Source organism: Myodes glareolus, chromosome 12, assembly GCF_982192425.1.
Source record: "Myodes glareolus chromosome 12, mMyoGla1.1, whole genome shotgun sequence".
Taxonomy (NCBI): Eukaryota; Metazoa; Chordata; class Mammalia; order Rodentia; family Cricetidae; genus Myodes; species Myodes glareolus.
Genome location: NC_142037.1, coordinates 58,041,159 through 58,065,501, shown reverse-complemented (window position 1 = coordinate 58,065,501; position 24,343 = coordinate 58,041,159).

The following is a 24,343-nucleotide window of genomic DNA, read 5'->3' as shown; positions in this document are numbered from 1 at the left end:
GAGAAGGGAGAAGGGGAGGATTCGGGAAAGCATGGAGGAATGGGATGGGTGGGATGAAGGAAGGGAGGATATGGGAACAGGGAAGTAAATATTTTAATTAAGGGAGCCACTTTAGGGTTAGCAAGAGATTTGATTCAAAGGGGTTCCCAGGTCCAAGGAGAGGTCCCCAGATTGTTCCTTGGGCAGCAGAGGAGAGGGAGCCTAAACTGGCCTTGTCCCATAGCCACATTGATGAATATCTTGCATATCACCATAGAACCTTCATCTGATGGAGATAGAGACAGAGACCCACATTGGAGCACTGGACTTAGCTCTCAACGTCCAAATGAGGAACAGAAGGAGGGGGAACATGAACAAGGAAGCCAGGACCACGAGGGCTGCGTCCACCCACTGAGACGGTGGGACTGATCTAATGGGAGCTCACCAAGTCCAGCTGGACTGGGAGTGATGGAGCATGTGATCAAAATGGACACTCTGAATGTGGCTGGCAATGAAGGCTGACTGAGAAGCCAAGGACAATGGCACTGGGTTTTTATTCTACTGCATGGACTGACTTTGTGGGAGCCTGTTTTGTTTGGATCCTCACCTTTATAGACCTGGATGGAGGGGGGAGGACCTTGGACTTCCCATGGGGCAGGGAACCCTGACTGCTCTTAGGACTATTGAGGGAGGGGGAAAAGGGGAAGGGGAGGGGAAAAAGGGACATATTTTGTTATAATTTATTTTATTAATTTAATCAATTTTAACAGCATACACTTAGAAATTTCTTACTGTAGAATTTACTCTAGTAGTATTATATTGAATATGCATAGAGTCAGTATAATATATTTACATATTTGTTTTTCTTATTAACTTTTTAATTTGTTAAAAACATGATGAATACATGGAAATGATTTGAATATTATCTAACAGTAATTCCTTGATAAAAAGGAATTATCCCATGTGAACATTGCTGCAACATGGTTTGAATGGTAGGTCCTTTGTTTAGACTCTGGGTGCTGTCCCCTAATTTCAAATAAACCTGGCCAAGTGGCTACACCAATCCTGTTGCTTCTTTTGAGAACATGGGTGTAAAAATAATTATGATTTCTAAAGTTTTAATAGCTATAGTGGAAAGTGTGTATAGTGCAATTATTGCTGACACAGTGTTGTTGGCTGTTTTTTACTCTTTTATCTTTGGCATTTTGGGGAACCGATCACCAGCTCTCAAACAAATCACTCATGGAGTCCTTTCTTTCTTATAAATGCCCAGTCTTAGCTTTGGCTTGTTTGTAGTAAATTTTTCTTAAATTATCTCATCTACCTTTTGACTCTGGTCTTTTTCCTTTACTTACTTCTTTAATCTTATTTTCACTCTTACTCCATGTCTGGCTGTGGCTGGGTAGCTGGCCCATAATATTCTCTCCTTGTTCTTTTACCTTCCATTCCCACCTTTCTTTTTTCCTCCTTGCTATTGGTCATTCAGCTCTTTACTAGACCATCGGGTGTTTTGGACAGGCAAAGAATTAAAGCCTGATAGAGCTAAACAAATGCCACCTAAAAGAATGCAGCACACCTTTGCATAATTAAAACATATGTTTCACAGCATAAACAAATGTAACACATCTTAAAAATAGAATTCCACAACAACATAGTAAGCCTTTATTGAAACCAATAACATAAATTAAAATCATAATACTTTAGAATATTTTCTACTTTTGAGTCTAAATATTCTATAACCATGTATGTTGTTTTAGTTTGATTTTGTGAAACATATTTACATGTTGCTGCATTTTAAATGGTGTTTTTTGGTATAGTATAGACAACATTTATAATTTTCAACAGTTTAAGAATACTGTACTACGGCATTAATTATTTTAGAACTTTGGATAACTGTCAAGACCACCAACCTCCAGACATCTTTGTCTTCCAAAACAAAAACTTCAGACATATTAAACAGTAATTGCCAGTTCTTCGACTGTGATACACTTTAGCAAATAGTATTTTACTTCATTTTGCTATGAATCCCATTGCTTGGGGCACTCCTCCCAATTGGGACTTAGTCTTTTTGAAAAGCTTTTTCTAATTAACAAGACTTTGTTATTTTTGTCTAGTTTACTTTTAAAAAATCATTTGGGATTAGCTCCAAAGGCATAAGTAGAACTGAGCCACCCTTGCCCAAGTCACTTATTTTTGTGATTCTAATTTCATTTCTTGACTACTTATTTGCCTAAATGGCCTAAGTATTATTATATTGTATTCAGTTCTTATTTAGTTTCACAGAGTAGTAACTAAGTGTGATAACAGAGTTTTAGAAAATAATATATTTATCAATATGGATGCATTTATTTATTTGGGAATATTTACAATGTTACTGTGGCCCAACAAATACCATACATATATTATAATTGACAGATGAAACCAATAAAGGTAAACTACTATGTTGAAATCAACTGTTTATTGGCTCCTCATTTCTGGTCAAGCAATTAATAATACATCTATTGCAACAATTTTTTAGGAACTATAACATAAAGCGGTTGACAGGAGAACAAAACAATGGTTAATTTTATAATCCTTCTAATAAGGATAATTAGTAAAAAGGGAGTTTTCCCGAGAAAAATGTTAGATTTTAATTAAAACTGCATGTGGATAAGATATATGGTAAGCTTTTGAAGGAAAGACAAAAATACCAGGTGTATGGACTTCTTGTCTCATGCAAATGTAGTACAGTCATTGAGAGAGCAGGAGCTGTGGGTAACAGTAAATCTCCCAAGTCATGGACAAAGTATCTAGTACCCATCCAAAACAGCACTTTATTGAAAGTTTGCTGCTAAGGAACACAATGTATAAATAGAAGTGTGTTGATAAGCAGCATAGCTCATCATCAATGCTAAAAATGTGTTTGTTAGTGCAATAAGAACATGGGCCACCATCAACTTCTCTAGCAAGGAAAAATCAACATATTTCAATGGTCTGTTTCTTTCATAATTTCCCGATGATGAAACATATCTTAGAAATGTAAAACCATATCAAAGTTTCAATAGATAATTATATTAATACTGACAAAATAGATATTTATATCTAAGCTAACAATATTCCTAACAATGATATATTTATTTAGACATTGTTCTATAAACAGCAGAAATTTAAGGCTTACAGATCTTCATGTAGTGTTTGGTATGAAGGATATAAAATATATTTACATACTTCTGATTTGGAAAATAAAAATGTGTTATAAATAGACATGTATCACACAAATTTAATTACAATTACAGTTATTTGTATTTCTGTTTCTTATTTTCTGCATTGCAATGAATTGTGTTAAATCTTGAAGTAAATGGTAGTAACATGAAGGACAAAACTATTCTTAAAAATAATGATATTTAAGGGCAAGAAATACCTGCAAGCCAGAATAAAAAAAATCAATTGAGAAAGCCCACTTCTCCTTACTGAATGTATATCATTCTGACAGACTTCCTTTATCCTTTAAAGAATAAGCTTTTACCATGTTCAAACCTAAACTTAACAAACCAAAACCTAAACTTGAACAATCAAAAGAAATAAATTTAAAATCATAGCACTATCTAATGACTCCCATTCATCCCATGACTTCTTGAACACTGGTCAGCAGTTGTCACAGGAAAGGCAGGCTAGCTACAGAGTTCTAACCAGCATACTACCGAAATGACCATAGAAGGAAGTCTGTTGAATTTTTAATTGGAAAGAATTTTTTCATTTTATGTGCCAACCAGAGTTCCTCTTCCCTCCCCTACTCCTGCTCAACCCCCCTTCCACAAGCTCTCATCCACTCCTCAGTAAGGGTAAGCTCTCCTATGAGGAGTCAAGAAAGTCTGGCATATCACATTGAGGCAGGAACAAGCCCCTCCACTGTGTATAAAAGCCATTTCATGCACTGAGGATAAATACTGCTCCTACTGCCAGTGGTCGCACAGACTACCCTAGCCACAGAACTGTGACCCTCATTCAGAGGCCCACGTTCAGTCCAATGTAGGTTCCGCAGCTATTAGTCCAGAGTCAGTAAACTCTCAGTAGTTTGGGTCAGCTGTCTCTGTTTCCCCATCATGGTCTTTACCCCTTTGCTCATATAATTCCTCCTCCCTCTTTTTGACTAGAATCCATGAGCACACCAGTGCCTGTCTATGGATCTCTGTATCTGTTTCCAAAAGTTACTGGATGGATGTTCTATGATGACAATTAGTGTGGTCATCAATTTGATTACTGGGGAAGGTCAGTTCGGGCACCCTCTTCACTGTTGCCAAGAGTCTTAGTTTGTGTCATCCTTGTAGAGTACTTATTTGTTTATGTGATTATCCTTTCTTTTTGAATTTTATCTTAACTCGTTTTTAAAAAGCTTTTATTCATTCTTTCCATAACAGAGGCTCTCTAAAGACAGGACAAAAATGGAATATCCAAGAGGAGTTCTAGAGTTCATTCATTATCAGTGGTGTAGCAGAAACCAGAGGTCTTGACCCAGACCAATGATTCATGGCAAAGAACAATTAAACACGTGCACATAAAGACAAATTGACTAAAGGGTAAACTGTGATTCAAGGGGCGACCAAGCTTCCACAGCAAGGTTCTTAGTTTTCTCTCTCTCTCTCTCTCTCTCTCTCTCTCTCTCTCTCTCTCTCTCTCTCTCTCTCTCTCTCTTTCATTTGGTTTGTCTTGCTTCGGTTTCTTTTTATTATGTTTGGTTTTTGGTTTTTCTTTTAAACTTGGTTTTGTTTTGGAGTAGAGGCGGAGATTGTAAGAACAGCAGGCAGATAGAAGAGAATTGTAAAATGAGTGGAATCTGAAAGCATGATGTGAAATCCCATGGTATGGGTGAGGGAACGATGCCCTCGCTGCTTTCCAACTTGCTTCCTGCAGCAGAACAGAGAACTGGCCGCCATGGGTCCAGCACACAGGAGAAGCGGCTCACCCTGTTAAGGCATAGATAAGCCAGTCCTGAAGGCTTGAGAGCAGGAGAGCTGATACCTTCCCTGCCTCCTCATATGCTCCCTACAGCAATCAGGAGACAAGGTTCTTTACCTTGCCTGAGCAAAACAGTAGAGACGGCCCCAGTATTGTGAATATGGGTGACCAGGATCTGAGGAGCTGAGAGCGGAAGAACTGTCCCTGATCCTTGATGCAGGCTGCATTGACGGAGCTAGTCTGGGCAGGGCTAGAGAGATGCCCTGGGAGGGAGATTGAGGGAAAACTGACCTGTTCATCAACCCAGGAACCACCCAAGCCCAGAAACAGGACTTTGAGTTGTCCCACCACAACATCCATCCTATCTATTTACTGTTGGAGCATATGAAAAGGATAAAGTTACGGAACTAGTTTTTATTGGTTCCTTCACATCAATAAATCAATAGTTTCTACCAGTTTACATGTGATTCCATTTTTAAATATGTCTTTATTTCCTTAAAACTAAATTATTTGAGTGCTAACTTGGGTCTGATTTTTTCTGGGATATATAAGCTCAAAAGAAATTAGAAAATAATTCCATTTTACATACTATAATTTGTAAGGAAATGAGAGAATTTTAAGATACTTCTGGAAACATAAAATTAACCTGTGAAAGAATTTTCAAAAATAAATATTTTAAAATTAATTCAATGATTTGAAATGTAATCTATGTGCATCTTGCAAAATTTTAAACATTGTGTACATAAATTATAAGATATATCTATTTCTCACATTCTTCTTGATAATTAAAAATATGAAGCAAATCTCACTGGCATTATCATCCTACTATATCTAGCAACAATTTACTTCATATTTATTTTTCTTTTGTAGAAAAACGATCCTACAATTCTCCATTTAGTGATATGTAACACAATTTCTGTCATTTTATTTAAATTATATAGGTAGGTTTCACTTCATAACAATTGCATAGTCAATTATAGTCTTGAAAATAGAAATTAGTTTCCGCAAACTTAATCTTCATTAATCATAAAGAATCTCATAATTATAAGAGAGTTTATGATATCGTTTATCTTTAATCAGAAGTTATTTTAAGTAAAAATTACATAATAGTCAGAAAAGACACAGACTAATTCAGAAATTGTAAATTTTGAATAAATAGATTTGTTCCCCATACAGGTTGTACAGTCATTAAAATTATTCTTTGATCAAGCTAACCATAGACTAGATTATAAATCATTATTAGATAGGTGAATATATGTAGAAGTAGAAGCAGCTAGTTCATATGAGTTAAGTAAAATAAAAAAATAAAAATTAAAAAAGGAAAGGTCATGACTCTAAAATTAAGTGTGGCTTAAGTAATAATCTCTTAAAATAAAATATAAGGTGATACACAAAATAAACACATTTTAAAAATATTGGAGTCATAAAAGTGCATGTACTTTAATGATTCTCCTCAATCACATTAAATTATCCCAAGTTATTAAATCTTTTAAATTTTGCTATTATCTCCTTCACAAAAGACAATAACTGGAATATTCATTGTGTATATGCATAACTTTTTCTATATGTTAGTAAGAGTTCACATATTCTAGTTAGCATATATCACAAATAAACACAGACAGATATATGTATTGCATGTGTATGTATGCATGATTATGTGTGGACATGACTTAAGCTGTTATCTGTGCTTTAATGGAGCTCAAAGCACAAAAGCAAGTATTAAGACCAGATAAATCTTTGCCAACAAAATAAAAGAGACCATAATATTAAAAGCTGAAAATGTTATAATATTTTGCTAAAGTTTTCTGCCTTGTGAGAATTGTATAAATTCTTAATATCCATGATTCCCTTTGACCATAAACCTTGTAACACTAATAGTGAGCCTTTACAGGAAAAAAAATCTGTGTATCAAAATAGAATGATTTTAAGAAAATTTATGCATAATATACCTACACCTGACAAAGTTTAAAAATCTATTTTAACACATGGTACAAAACACCATGACATGCAACGATAATTAAAGGAAAATATCTTAGGTAGAATTTGCAGGAGTAAAAAAATAAAGATTGTGCTTAATGTCTTATTTATATTAACCTTGCAACATTACTTTTTGATCATATATGTCACTTTTTATAATACTTTTGATTAAGAGACAAAAGTTCACAAGCTATATATACAAGTTAGAACTTTCTAATGAAGAAGTTTGAAGACTTCAGGATCAGTTTAAAGCCTTTACAGATGAGATAAATAAATTACATTTCTATTTCAGGCATATCAATTGAGAGCCAAAAGAGAATATCAAAAATAAATATTAGGGGCTGGAGAGATGGCTCAGAGGTTAAGAGAACTGGCTGCTCTTCCAGAGGTCCTGAGTTCAATTCCCAGCAACCACGTGGTGGCTCCCAGCCATCTGTATGAGAACTGGTGCCCTCTTCTGGCCTGCAGGTACATATGGAAGGAATGTTGTATACATAATAAATAAATCTTTAAAAATAAATAAATAAATAAATATTAAAGACTATCTATTTATCATTTTTAAATAAAAATTTTGGTAAGCAATATATCATAAATATTTATAACTGTTTTTTAAGAAAAAACTACAAATAATTACATGAAAAGTTTATAATATTTTAAATGCATTAATTAAATGGATTGAAATATGCACTGACAATTTCTACAGGTATATTCATATATATGGTTGAAAGTAGATAAATTGATAAATAATGTATAAAGACAAATCAATTGAATTTATTAAAGTACAGACCATATTTTCACTTGATAGTGACAGAAATAAAAATATTCACAAAAAAAGAACTCATAAAACTGGTACTTGGAAGAGAGATTGAAGAAGAAATATAAATTTGGAAACACAGTCTCTCAAAACCCAGAGTACTATGAGTACAATCTAAAGGATCCCTTTAGTGGGAATTCAGAAAGTCGATTACCAACACAATTAATTGAAGGCACATTCTAGACATAGACCTGTGAGAACTGATGCCTGTCTTGCAGGATTTGTTTTATTTTATTTTTGTTTATTTCATCCAGTCCTTTCTTATTATGAGCTACTTAACTTGTTAGCATGAGAATGTCTATTCTGTACCACTGTTTACTTAAAGTTTGCTTTGACTCTTAGACCAGCCTTTAGATTAATTTTGGTGAGTGTTCACACTGTTAAGACTACAGACTATAGACTTTTTAAATTGGAGTAAATGTGTTTCGCATTATGATTCTTCAGGAACCATGGATAGGATATTCTGGTTTATCCCCTTGATAATTTAAAATAACTTACCATATTTGAAAGACAATGCCAGCTAGGTAAAATGAGCCTAGCATATATTATGAGTTGCAGAGAGGCAGGTCTCTGAAAGTTACACTAATTTTCAACTCTCTCATAGATTTTTTTTTCTGTTTCTCACTTTGTTACTATATGAGGAGTCCACAAACAATGACACAACTGTGACTTATTTATGTACACTTTTACCATGATTTTCCTGACATTTGCCTCTGAAATGATTGGAAAATATAAAGTCTTCTTCTGTTAATTTATGTCATGTTTTGGACATATATGAAGTATGAAAACAAACAAAATTCCTAATGCATTTTCTTATCTTGGATGAAGGAAAAATAATAGTGATTATGTGCTTTCGATGTGGCATGAACTGTGGTAATCCTTTTAATGAGTAAATTATTCAAGTTGAAATACCTAACTTTTCTTATACTGTATATAAAATGGTTTATTTAAAAATCATATGACTCAACAAAAGTCATTTTCCTGCAACTATCTAGCTTGTCAAGTGTAATATTGATATATTTTTTTCCTGTGTTCCACTATATTCTATCCTTATCACTTCTTTTCCACAGGTTTTTCAACTTGCATTTCTTCAATGAATTTTTAATGTCTTCTCATTTAATTAAAGCAAATGAAATGAATCTATATAAAACATGTTTAAAATATACTGTCTTGCTTGGAAATTCTCTATTCTTAATTAATGGCACAGACTTGGCACTGTGAGGTGCATCAATTCAATTTCTGAGACAAACTATAGGCTGTCTATCTCTTGAAGAAAAAAATCTATATATTTGTTTTTCCTTTCCATTAGCCATCTATCCTTTGACCATTTCATTGTCCATTAAGTGTTGAAGTAGGCAGCGCAAATGAAGTAAAATAAATATAGGACAAGAAATCCAAATCTCTGACAGCTTTGGTGAAAAATAATATTGAATCTAGACAAATGAATTAGGTCATGGTAAATAAGTCAGTCAGGAAATTGGAGTTTTAACTCATATTTCCACTTAAGATTAGAGTCAATGTACCCTTAAATCATATGCATGAATATTTTAGTTACATGGATTTTTCATTTAATTAGAGAATAAAGATTACTTCATTGTAAATCATTATTTAATATAGGCACTATTATTTCCAGGGTGGAATTTTAACTGTTGGAACTTTGCTACAAGTATGAGCATGAATATTAAGCTTGACAAGGATTCAATGATTGCATTACCTGTTTTTTTATAGATCTTTAATTTTTAATTTATGAATACACTTTACCAGTTTAGAAAACTTGAGAAATTATTATTTAAATTTTTCATAAAGTCACTTGATAGAGAGTTACTAATAGTTCCGAAAAATCTTTTTTAAAATATATTAATTTGCTATTTCTGTAATATGCCTTATTGTGAATACATTTGATTTCCTTTTTAAAAAATTAATGCCAATAGAACATGGATAGGCAGCCCTTTGTTTTTTCTTTTTTATTTAAAATTTTTAAAACTTTACATACTACCTTTTGCCCTCACTCTCCTTCTCCCACCCTACACCCACCGCACCCCATTCATTGCTCAGAGTAGTAGGTAAGGACTCTCGGGGAGTCCACAAAGTCTGTTATACCAAGTTGAGTCAGGACTAAGCTCCTCTTCCCGTACTAAGGCTTATTAAGGTGTCCCAATATAGGGAATTGGTCCCAACAAGCCAGCTCATGCAGTGAGGTTAAGTCCAGATCCTACTGCTAGGGTCCCTCCCCCAACAGATCAAGCCACATAACTGTCACCTTCTATCAGAGGGCTTACTATGATCTCATACAGGTTCCCCAGCTGTCAGTCAGAGTCTATAAGCTCCCACTAGCTCTAGTCAGCTGTGTCTGTGGTTTTTTCCAATCATGATCCTGAACCACTCCCTTGCTCTTATGATTCCTCCTCCTCTTCTTCAACTAAGCTCTGGTGGTCATCACAGTGCTTGCCTCTACAGCACTGCGTGTTTCCATCAGTTACTGGATGTAAATTCTATGATGACATTTAGGTTAGTCACTAATCTAAAGACAGGGTTTGGCCAGTCCAGGTGCTCTATTCACTACTCCTAGGAGTTTTAGCTGGGGTGAGCCTTGTGGATTTCTGGGAATTTCCCTGGTATCTACTTTCTTTCTAGCCCCATAATGGCTCCCGCCACGAAGATATCTCTTTCATTGTACCCCCTCTTCATAACTTCCCCCAAAAGGCCATCTCAAGCCCTCATATTCCCATCCCCAATCCCATTCCTTATACTCCCCTTCCCAGTACACCCAGGAGATCTTTACTATTTCCTTTTCCTGGGGGTTTCCATCTATGGACCTCTTAGGCTCCTCTTTCTCACCTCACTTTTCTGAAGCTGTAGATTGTAGCCTGGTTATCCTTTGCTTTAGATCAATATCCTCTTCTGAGTGAGTAGATACCGTGTTTGTCTTTCTGGGTCTGGGTTACCTCACTCAGAATGTTTTTTTCTACCTCCATATATTTGAGATAGGCAGTTCTTTATATCTTTTTCCAGACTACAAACTGACCAAGTTTATCAAAGAACCTTTTCAATTACAAAATTCACTTTGTAAATATTTACAATATACAAGCTTATATCTTTCATTAAAATTATTACAGCATCATCATTATTATTATAAAATGTTCTTTGAATGATAAGAAAATTATAGCATAGCCAAGGACACTGCTGCTTTTCTATTTTTTTCTTATTTTTTTTTTCCAGATTTAGTTTCTCTATGTAATAGCCTTTGCTGTTCTGAAACTCACTTTATAGATCAGGCTGTCCTTGAACTCTCAGAGATCCACCTGCCTCTGCCTCCGGAGTGCTGAGATTAAAGGGACTCACTACCACTGCCTAGCCTAATTTCCTATAAGTTACACAGACAATAAAATGTAATTATAAGAAATAACAATAAAAATAGGAAAAATATCAATGTCTTCTAATTTAAAAATTGCCGTGCAATTTCAAAATACGAGAACTTTATAACTCAGAAGGAAATTTAGTTCTGCAACACATGTAACCACTATAGAAAGCCACATCCGATCAATATGCAGAGCTGTGGAACCCAGTCCCAATAAATACATATGCAAAACACTTCCCCTGCTCAGACTCAGGGAACAATACAGTAGATGGCGTAGAAAGTTTGAAAGAGTTAGTGGTTTGTGGAATATTCCTTTACACTATGTGAATATCTGTGGCTGTGCTTGGTTTAATAAAGGAACTGACTGAACAACAGCTGAACAGGATAAAGTTGGGCAGGAGAGCCACACTCAAAATGCCAAGAAGTAGGACAGACCTGGAGAGTAACCAGCAGACTCAGAGAGAATCAAAATGGGCATGCTGTACTGAGAAAACGTACCAAGTCATGTGGAAAAGCATAGAAAAGAAATATTCATTAATTTAAATGTAAGAGTTAGCTAGTAAGAAGCCTAAGCTACTGACTAAGAATTCACAGTTAATATTAATACGCTAAATAGTTGTTCTAGAGTGGTTGTCAACACAGGAAAACTCCACCTACAGCATCAGGGACTTTCTGTCTCCTAATATCATAAGAAACAGCACCCTTGGAGTATCACCATCATGACCACAAAAATTCTATGTGAGAAAGAAAGACAAGAATGACAATGACAAACTACATGGAGATAAACCCATGAGGCTTCAACCCTATACAATGAAGTGCCTGTAACTTAGTCAAACTGGTAGCAGGAGAGGCAGTCTCACTAAGGAAGAACACAGTGAGCCAAATGGTTATTCCCGAAAACATACATACAGGTAACATACATGAACTCAGAAGGTTACATTTGTGATAAGTATATGCATATACAAATACATATATCTATGTAGTAGCAATTGACATAAAAGAGGCCATGAATTTGAGAGAGCAACAAGAGATACACACAAAGGAGAAATGGGAAAGGAGAAGAGTTGTAATTAAAGTACATTCTCAAGAAAGAACTGAAACATTTTTCAATCAAACTGTTTTATTCCTTTCTTTTAAATTTAAAAACTTAACTATGTAAACAAAGAAAGGAAAAGAAGGACAACTTCATACAATAACTTAGAAAATATTAACTTGAGAACAATTACCCCTTTACTATTAGCAGCTTTCAAATTCCATAGCACATACATTTGTATGCATTAATAGCTCTTTCTTTTACTCTTTGTAGAAACTATGTTTTACTCTTTAACATTAAATATTGGTATTTTCAGAATTATTTATAATTTCTAATTTAAACAACTTTAACATATCCAGAATACATAGATTCATCCTATACTCATAATCTCAGTGATTTCTCAGGTGTGATGTCAGAAACTGTCCAATTATTCTAGATGCTATTAATTAATGACTCTCTGTAAGCTTGAGAGTTTTGGGAGTTACCCTAATTACAGCCTAACACTCCTTGCCCATTACTATTTCATGGATGTTTGCAGTAGAATGATAATATCTTTTTCAAACACAAAAAAAGTAGTCAGTGTTGGCTCACATCAGGTTTGCAATACTTCAAAATTCATTGAGAGAGAGAGAGAGAGAGAGAGAGAGAGAGAGAGAGAGAGAGAGAGAGAGATCAAACCTTATATTGAACACCTGCATTGTCAGTGAGAGGAGCTGGCACAGGAAAAGTCAATTCAGGATATGTGTTGTTTTTCCCCCTAAAAATGTTCTTTGAGGGTTTCATAAATGTTTAGACCATATGTACTGCCTTCCCCCAAATATTTAAAGATCCTTCCTACTTCGCTACTCATTCAGCTATTTGTGCTTTTCAATTTTTTTTACCCCATCAAGACAAATTTATGTTTGCTAAATATTCTTGATTTTATGGTATTGGTTGGAACATATTTAGTTTAACACAAACTACACTCTTGCAGGAAACAGTCCCTCCCTCTCCCAGAAGCTAAACTTGTCAATGGCTCCAATTGAGGGCTGAGAACCAGTGATATGGAAGATTCCTCCCTGCTTATCTTTCTCTGTGCCTGGAGGTACTACATATTACATTGGAGGAGAAAAGTAGTTATCAGTCATACACAGTTCTGAACACTGTGATTTACAAGAATGTCTTAAATTTTTAGAAAATGAAAGGTAATCCTGTTTTTAATCTGGGCATACATATTTTATTTAAAAGTGTTTCATTCTTAAGTGCACAAATCCTAAGCCTGTTTGCAACCAGTCAATCACTTACTCCTAGTTGTCTCTAACCTCTAAAAGGCTTTTAAATTACCAATTGTTTTTCATAGTTGTGAACACTAACCTAAATCAGATTACCTCACACTATCTCATGAGATTATGAAAAAGATTCTTATCAATCTCCCTTTAAGTTTTTCCTTTAAAATTATTGAGAATTCATGACTCTTAGCTGTATAAAAGATATAGGTAAACAAGAATAGAATCTTTCAATAATAACTTAGAAAAGATAAATGAAATATTTGCCTTCTTCCACTACCCCTCACATGTTGATTGAATATAAAATCTAAATTATTTTATTTAATATATTATATATTATAATGTATTACAAATAAATATATTATAAAAATATAATCTAAATTATCTTTACACTATACAATCTCAATCTGATTCTACTACAGTCATTTTTCTTGCAAATCTTATTAAAAAGACTAATTTAAGACTCTCACCTAAATTTATATTTTATAGTCACTTTATTTACTAACAAATAGTTCATCAGTAGAGCTTCTATTGCATATTGGAAACCACTAAATTAAAATATGCTAGATTTCCATATTTTATTTCTAAGACATTAGATATATTTTAATTTATTAATGGCACTCACTCAATTTTTCCTGATGACTTTAAATTCACAAGACTATATTTCATTTAGTTTTACACTTAGGACTGTTTGGTCATGACTACATTGAGATATAAATCTACATTGGTGGCAGCTTTAACATACTTCTACTCCACATACTCCTAGAATATGATATTTCTATTTTTTTTCCTCTATTTATTTTCCTCAGTGAGAAATGTGGAATGTTTGCTGTGTTTTTACCTTTATTAGGGAATAATTTTAATTAGTTACCAGTAAAGGAAGACTCTATCACTGATCCCCCATCTATTGTAATCACATACTTTGTATAGTTTCTTGATTCATTTTTACTCATAATTTATTCATAAACATTTATTGTTCTCTACATCTTTATTATCTTTATCACTGATAGACTATTGTGAAATACTTATATTAATGCTTACAGTCACTTCTAGCTAAAACCATAATTTAAGAAGTTGTTCCTAATACTAAATTACCAAATCATGAGACTTCTGTTGGAATGATTAGGTACCTATATCTTTACTCACAACCATACTGTCAAAAAATTTAAAACATTCATACATTGTTTTATATGTGTTATCTTAAATAAATATTCTTTAGTTATTGTTGATTTACTAACAAAAAATCAAGTCCTAGAGTAGAATAACTCAGGCCTTATAATTTCTGTGTAATAGCTTTCTCTCTCTCTCTCTCTTTTTCTCACAAGGTACATGGCCAATTTCTGTCTTTAGGAACAAAAGACCAGGAAAATATTCCATTTAACGATCCATTTAAGTAGCAAAAACATCAGCAAGTAAACAAAAAGTGTCAAATGTCACACTTAGTAGAACATTAAAAGGGACATCTTCATTCTCTGTGGGACATCTAAAACAAGAAGGCAGGGTGACACTTGATTGGACAACACCTAAACCTATATGGATGTGGATTGAAAGGATTTAGGTTTGTTTGTTTTTTTTTTCACATTGGCATGTCTGTAGGTGGCTGGATAAGTGTTGAAAATATTGTTTTGCTTTTTAACAGCAAATGCTAGAATTATCCATAAATTTTTTAAAAGATCAGATATTTGAAAGAATAATAATGTGTTTTTAATGTGTATGTTTGGTTCTATCTCCACAGTGTTCAGTTCTAAGAAGAATATCTAAAGCAGAGACACTTTTTCCAGTACTCAGGCTTCATTGCAGAAGCTGGTGCTGAACTGTGTGAGAGCAAAAAGATGTGGTGGATTAATGCAAGGAAACTGTGTCCTCTGGATACAGCGGGGTATCTTACAGTAGTTGCAAAAACATGCACAAAATCTTACTAAAAAATTGCTTACCAATCCAAGAGCAGGGGAGGTCTTTCCATTTTCTGGTATCCTCCTCAATTTCTGATGAATATTTTGCTTATCACCATAGATCCTTCATCTGGCAATGGATGGAGATAGGGACGGGGACCCACGTTGGAACACTAGACTTAACTCCCTAGGTCCAAGCGAGAAGCAGAAGGAAGAAGAACGTGAGCAGGGAGGGCAAGATCAGAGGGAACCTTCATCCGACGATGGATGGCGATGCAGACGGAGACCCACATTGGAGCACCGGACTGAGCCCCCCAAGGTCCAAAGGAGGAGCAGAAGGAGGAAGAACATGAAAAAGAAAATCAGAACCGCAAGGGGAGCAATCACCCACTGATACAAGGGGACTGATCTAATGAGAGTTCACCAAGGCCAGTTGATTGGGACTGAAGGAGCATTGATCCAACCAGATTCTCTGGAGGAGGCTGGATTCCCTGAATGTGGCTGGCCCGAAGTCTTTCTAAAAAGCCATTGACAATGACTCTGGGACTTGTTTCCTCTGCATATTCTGGATTTTTGGGGATCCAGTCTGTTTGGATACTCACCTTCCTGGACCTGGAGGGAGCGGGGAGGAACTTGAACTACCCACAGGGTAGGAAACCCTGACTGCTCTTAGGGATGGAGAGGGAAGAGGAGAGGGAGTGGGGGGAGTGGGAGGGTGTTGGGAGGAGGGGCAAAAATGGAAACTTTTATATTTAAAAAAAAAATTGCTTACCATGGATACCATTCGTTAGACTTTTCCAGTAAGTTACGAATACCTGCTAAGAGCAGCAAATATCTTACATAGCAGATACACTTTTTCCTTTTAAGGCCAACTAAGCTTCTTGTTTATAATCTTATACTGTAAACAGGTCCTGTTTACAGGATCTATTTTGTGCCATGTTGTTACTATTTCTGTCTGCTGATCATTGACTTCTGTCTCTTCTGATCCACTGTTTTGGTCTGTTCTTTTTGCACCTGTACATTTTGTTCCTCCACATAACACTTTTTATCATGACTTCACAGGCAATGCTGAATTTTTTATTTAGCATTCCAGACTTTCAGGAAATCTATGATGTTCTTCACAGAGAAAGTTCCTTCCTTAGATAATATTCCTTCAGGCATGAGTTATAGTGCTGTTGGTAGTGTTTTAATGTTACAGAATCAGCAAAGTATATTAAACAAGGTGTTTTAAACAAAAACACAGATAAAGGAAGATTATTAAATAATTGGATTATGGAAATGATGTAACCAAAGGCTCACAAAAATTAATCCTTTATTTTCTCCAAGGATCTGAATTGGCATTTATTATTTTTGACTTTTTTGTTTTATAAAACATGACTACAATAAATAATAAGAATTTACTACAATTAGCTTCCAATAAATATTTTATAATCAACAATGAATGAAAGGATATAGGAAATGAATTTATTAAGGATGTGTCTCTGACATTGGATGATAAGATTTTAATCAATTTAAGTTTTCTTTAATCTGTAGGGGAATGATGTGGGATTTCCCTCTGTACACTGTGATTACCATTATGAATAAAGAAACTTCTTTGGACGTATAGCAGAGTTATAGGGGAACAGAGCTAAGCAGGGAAAACTAAATAGAATGCTGAGATAAAGGAGGTGGAGACAGAGAGAAGCCATGTAGCTCCGCCTGAACCAGATGAAATTTTACCCGGTAAGGCACAGCCACGTGGTGATACACAGATTTTTAGAAATGGGTTAAATTAAAATGTAAGAGCTAGCCAATAAGAAGTTAGAGTTAATGGGCCAAGCCGTGATTTAATGAATATAGATTCTATGTGATTATTTTGGGGCTGGGCAGTGGGAACCAACAAGCGACTCTCTCCTCATAGAGGGGAAGAATAAAAGAAGTTTATGGAATTGGTTCATGAGGAATATGTTTGAGATATAACTATGAAGAATTCAGAATAATTTTAAGTGCTAAGAAACCATTAACATATAATTTATTAGGAATATTGGCTATATTACTTAAAATTTGCATATATATTAAGTATTTATCTGCAGGAAAAGAAATATCTAAGTTTATTTCTTTATGAGGAGTGACCTGAAAGCTTCATTAAATCAGTGGAAAGATATGAGGAGAAACATATATTTAAATTACATTTTACAACTTTCAATAAAATTAAAATAGCAAAGGACATATCTTACAACTGTTTATCTTTATAGCTGTAGGCTCAGAAGAACTGACAGTGTTCTAAGTCAATATTCTCTTTAAAGTTCATACCAAATGAATAATATTTAATTAATTTTCTTCTATAAGGACATATGTATTTTTAATGTTATTAATTCACTATCCTGCTACCTATATTTTGGATTTTCTCATATCAGTTTACATAATACTAAACACTTTATCAAACATTTCAACCAAAAAATGGCAAGTTTATCAATCATGTAATCAATTTTGCAGAAACCCTGATATATTTGTGCATGTTATTACACACACACACACACACACACACACACACAGACACAAACATACATACTGTGTTTTAAAATAAATATTTTCATATCAGTATGGATTTTAATTTACAAAAAGCATAGGATGTAAAAATAAAAATGTAAAAACATTTTAAAAATATTTCTACATCCTAATGCCATTTCAACTGAACTTTTTAGCTGAGACTTAGCTGGTCAGAATTATGTATGGTATTTTACCATCTATATGCATTTAGACTTTGTATTCTATAAAGACGTTCATAGTTGAATATTTGATTGCCTGACAACATGTAAAAGAAATTTACTGTTTTGCTCATGGTCAAAATCTTTCAAGTTTATTCAAACGTTAATGATCACAAAGTCTTTGATATCACATTTTAATATACTATCAATATAATTCCTGTTTTCTTCAAAGTTCGTTTGGCCCTGAAAATATTCCGCTTGCCCTCCCACTCCCAGGCCTCCTGGTGGACTATTTTAAACTTCTAAGTCACTGACAAAGTTAAAACTTTAAAGCAGTCTGACTGGCTCTGAGGTCACGCTGAGAGTAGAGAAGGAATACATCACTTGCTTTAAAATTCATCCTCTTGAGGAGCATGCTTGGGAATGTTTAAAAGCAACCTCAGCTTCTCTATTCTCAGACTAACACCATATTTCATTTCAGATAAGTCCAGCCATTTCATGAAAGGCAGGAATCTTTTGGTGCACTTTGGGCATGCTCTCTCAGCAGCTGGATCACGTATGTCTTTCAACTGCAGATTATCTCTACCTCCAGAGAGCTTCAGTAACTCTTGTCATGAAATCTTTCTTCAGGAAGTGAGATTCTTTAAGGAAGCATGGACAGAACCAAATTACATGGAAATATTAATGAAATAGTGGTATATGTATTATTAAGAAATGTTTCAAAATTCAATTTTATTACTGATGAATGCATGTTATATTTTAATACTTCCTTACGAAGTGAATTAGTTGTTCTCAATATTTTATAATTTAAGTGTGTTTATTTTACCTTTTTATATTCAGAACAAATTTTCAACCTAGGGTCTCATACATAGTGATTTCACTCATGCTATACTAACATGACTCTATTGAGTTGTATCCCCAGGCTTCTCTGAAATTTTTATTTTGACAAAGAATCCCAATAAGTTGCTGATGCTGTCTTCCTTGCACCAGACCTTGAACTTGCTTTCCTGAAGTCTCAGCATGCTTAGAAGCAGGGATATTGACCTGTATCTAGGATGGTTTTAAATACGATTCTTCTATATAGACTCAGAACTTGTAATTTGCAATATGTGTGATTAATATGTATATTAATATATACATATACAATATATAGTATATTATATATATAATATACATATATGCAATATATATTCAAGTTTAGATGACAATTTTTAAATTTTAGGAAATGTAATATATATAATATATAATTTTCAATATATATAATTGAAAACTGATTTTTTTTTCTCATAGAATACATACCAACCACAGATCACAAATTTCCCTTCTTTTATCAGTCCCAGCTCCCTGCAACCCCTCATTATTCCAGAGTCACTTCTTTCCTTTCCATTTCTCTTCAGAAAAGATCAGGCCTCTAACAGACAACAACCAAATATGACAAAACAAGATACAACAAGGCAAAACAAAAGCCTAATTGTAGACTGGACAAGGCAACCAGGTAGGAGGATAAGAGTCCTAAGGGAAGGCAAAAGAGTCGAAGGCAAAAGAGTCAAAGGCATAGCTGCTCCCACTATTAGCAGTTCCATAAAACAACAACCCAGCAGCCATAACATGTACACAGAGGACCTGATGCAGACCTATGTAAGCCCCATGCTGGCCACTTCAATTTCTGTGAGCCATTTGAACCCTGCTTAGTTGATCCTGTGCATCATGTTCTCCTCCATTCAATCTGACTCCACATATCTTTTCTTCCAGTTTTCCACAGGGTTCCTCAGCTCCAAGGTGAGTATAACTGAATATAATTAGAAATCATGTAGCTGATTTTTTTTTGTCAGTTGTGGTAGATTCTACCCAAGGTATCTAGGCTATCAAATCTCTGGTTCCTGCAGATTAAGCAGTGTAGGGCATGGGCATCAGGTTACATCAGATATTGGTTCACTACTCCCACAAGGTCTCTGTTTCCATTGACAAAGCTCTTCTTACAGATAGCACAGATTGTAGGTCAAAGTTTTTGTGACTCGGTTGATGCCCAGGCTTCTCTTTTGGTAGCCTTCATGCACTAAAAAGACTTACTTCATCCTGTGTCAAAGCATGTTTACAATTATAAAAAATTGCAAAATATCGTAATCATTGTAACATTCTGTTTTATTCAGGAGAGTGTCTAATAAAACTGATGACACAAGAACTGATGTGTTTATCATGAAATATTTTTAAGAAAAAAATCAAGTAGAGGATGTTATGCTTGAAAGCTCTGTGTAAGCAATACTGTTTCAATAAACACATATTCACTTCAATATCATTGCTATTTTGATGGCAGAACATGTACAAGATGATGATAGAAAATCATTCTATATCATTCATTTATTGGAAGAGTCAAAATTCATGTAAACTTGAATGCTTTATCTTGTGAACATCAGTAAATAAATAATGTGAAATTTGTTAACATCAGTGGGTAACTCAGAGAAGAAAATTTAAGTAGATGAACATCCCATATATGCTAAATGGTCATTCTCACTTCCTTATTAACCTAGAAATATTTCTGTTTAGATTTGCAACATTTTAATAAATTATAATGCAAACCACAATCTCTTAAGGTATTATTATTAATTAAAATTCTCATTTGAAATATTTTACACATACTATCTTGATATTTAATATAGAATATATTAATTAAATATGAACTATATTGCTCATGCCTTGGATAAAAATTTTAATATAAACTATGCATTAGAAAATTAGCTCAAACATTCTATTTTTAACTATATTACATAATTCTGTAATATAATATACATAATATTAAGTAGCTATGTAATATATCACATTATATAAAAATTTTATATAGATATTACATTAATGTATTAAATCACAGGAATGCTGAACTAAAGTATATATTTTTTATTAAGAATAGAACTATTTCAGGTATACTGGCATGATGACTTGTGAGACAGAAATAATAATTTAATGCTTTATAAAAGAGATTAAAAGGTCAGATATTATATACAGTATTTTAATAATATAAATTTGTAAAAGGTGTTTCATTATGATAATCTTTTTTGTTAATTTACTGGTGCTATAAATTACAACAATCAAACAGTTACAATAAGACCAATATGTCTATAGAAAAAAAGTACATTGAATAAGAAAAAAACAACAACACGGGACATATACAGAGAACGGCAGGTTTCAGTTAGCTTTGGCAGTTATTTAACAAGCTATATCAATTTTAAGGTCATGAAATAAAACAATAAACAAAGAGTATAGAGTTAAACACAAAATGAGTTCAATTGACCTTGTTAGAAGTCAGAATCTGACCTTGGAGCAATTGAAACTCCTCTTTGTGTCCAGACAGAGAAAAGTAGCTCTCAGTATGCAGAGAGAAGGTTACAGTAAAGACAGTTTGGGAATATGAGCTATAATTGATAACCACCTCCATTTCACACATGCCACCTAACCATTTATTTCCAAACTATCCGAGATATTGATGAATGGATTTCAAGATCAGTTTTAGCTATTATAAATATACATTCAGATTATCTTTAGAATAAATGTAAAAAATTCTCAACAGAGCCATGCTTTTAGAATACTGATATTAACATGTTTATCCAGGTGATAATATTGCTTTTTCTCTGGTAACTCGTCATCAAAACACCTAAAGAACAAGTGAGAGATCTTATTGTACTGAGTTCCTGAGAAAATATTATATTCATTTTATAATTTCCTTTTAGAATAAGCCTTTGGATTGAGGGTCAGAAACATGACAGTAGTGAATACATTGCTTGCCTTAGAAAGAGTGAAGGAACAGGTCATGGGTAAGGCAAAGGACAAGAGGCTGAAAAATTGAATTTTTTCCCTCTTGAAAATAATTAAAATTTCTGCAAGTTCAATTTTCTACAATTAAGAAAGTATAGCTTATCCAATGTGTTTCCAAGAAATAAATTCAGTGATGGTCTCTAATTCTATAAAGGTTATTGTATGAAACCTTTGTTTGTGCACATAATTGAAAGGGAGAAAAATATCTCTAAATAGTGATTAGCTACAGACCTGACAATAAATAGTGCTCATGTCTCAAGCCAGTTTCATTTTTTATGTTATGATTCATGTAAAGAAAACTCTCAAATGTTCATGTACTGTTACTTAACTGATTCTTGAGACAGAGCACTTGTTTAAATTGCCATGTTGATAATGCAGGCATATTGATGATACTGAGTGGGTGTATTCTCTCTGACATTTCGAGGAGACATAAGCTGACATCAAATTACTGCTTCTCTGGCTCTTACAATCTTTGTCGGCTCTCATCTGCATGATTCTTGAGCCTTTGATGCCGGAAATGTTTTGCAGATATATCAGTTAGGACTGGACTCCAAATTTATGGATGTTTATTTTTTATGGTTTTCTTAAAGGGTCTCTATCTGTTGCAAAGAGAAGTTCCTTACAAGAGGAGTGAAAACTAGATATACTTGTGGGTATAAAGATAGATATTTAGAATGTTATTAGGAATAAACATGGGGGGAGGAGGAAGAAGGGTAAAATAAAACCTTCAGTTCGGTTTATTCTTAGCAGGAATCTGTATTTTATTTCTGTTTAGGAAGGAAGTGGAAGTTAAAATCACATCACCAGCATCTTCCCTACAGAAAATATGAGCATGCTTTTGCTTTTGTTACAAAACCTTGGCATTCACATCTGTTATTGGCAAGCAATTGTATTAATATCAGAATAAATTTTTAGCTTAATTCTTACTTGAATTTTTCTCTTTGGCTACAAAACTATTGTTCATTGATGCATTTTCTAAATGACAGACAAAATCTATTATGATGTAAAATTTTCAAACTAGTTAAAGATTATCTTTTCCCATTGATGTGATTGTTTTCTTTCAACATAATATTTTTTAGGTTTGTTTGTTGTTGTTAGTTTTGCTTTGTCTTTTTAAACATTTGATAAAATATATCCTTTCCTCAAATGTGGCCTTATTTAACAACTGATTACGATTTGTTCTCGAAAATGTTTATGTATTTTTATTGCTTCAAAATCTTGCAATTTGGGGTGTCTTTCTTAAGAATATGATTTTGGAGTATCAGGACCACAGTGTAAAAAAAATCCATGCAGTAAAGAAGCATGTCCAAACGTGAAATCATTAGAAAGTCTGGGTCAACATGCCTACTATACACACTTACTCTCAATGGCTAATACGAAGAAGGTACTTTATTAGTCAAATAGTTATAATTGTGTGCATTTTTCAACTGAGGTTATGAGGAAGAGGTAATGTACTTTCCAGATCAATCCTAATCTGGACAAGTTGTTTCATTTTGCTTAAAATAGTCAAAGCCATGCCATCACCTCAATTTGGAAATAAAAAAATATCATATTCCCATGTTTATTATTCTCAGTGAGAATTATGCTTCCTCACCATACTAATTATACTGTTTCAGAGACAGAGTCATCTAATATTCTGAAAACCACAGGACAATCGATAGAAGACCGCGCTGAGTGTCTCACTGGCTATTAGCCAGTCCCAGAGAGGGAGGAAAAGTAAGTGGTGTGAAGGAGTATCAGCTTCCTCTGCTCAGAAACATGAGAAGCTCTTCTTAAACCATCATTGGAAAAAGACTCAGACATTTCATGATCTAACTTTGTAATGTATCTTCTCCAGAGACATTGTGGAAATTTACCAAACAAACATTTGAGACAAGAGATTTAATCATAAGTAAAAAAGTCAAACTAGAAATACAAAGAGTTTGATATGAACAATGGGATTTTCAGTAAGGAATGTAATGGTGAACAATTTTAAGAAAAGGTATATAATTTAATATATAATTTAATACAAGATATATGATTATGTATAAGGAAATTTGGACAATACACAAGGTGAAAAAATCGCATATATTTTTGAGAATTCTGTGAGGAAAGCTGAGAATAGGAACCATGTTTGTCACTTCGCAATTGTTCACCAACAGCAAAAATAGGCAAGATATGTAAGTGCTCTCTGTCTTCAGAGGTTTTGTGACTTCTCTGATCCAAGGAAGAGAGTGACATACACAGGTCAGAAATAAAAAATTGTTTCCACCTTTATAGTTATGAACTTAAGAAAATTTCAAACATCTTCGCAGTGACAGAAGCTTCTTGTTTTATTTAATGAAGCCGATAGCTAACCCATCACATCTTTTAGGTACAGGAATCACTAAGAAAACAGTTTTATTTTCCTTAAGAATTGATGTTTGTTTGTTTATTAGATATTTTTCTTTCTGTGCATATGGGTGTATGTATGTTTGTGTGTCCTCTAAGTGCTGGGTTGACTGTGCATGTTGCTGCATCCGCGTTTTATGTCAATACTAAAAACACAAACTTGGATGCTCCTGCTTGCACAGTAAACACTGTATAGCTGACTCCATCTGCCCAAACTGAAATTTTT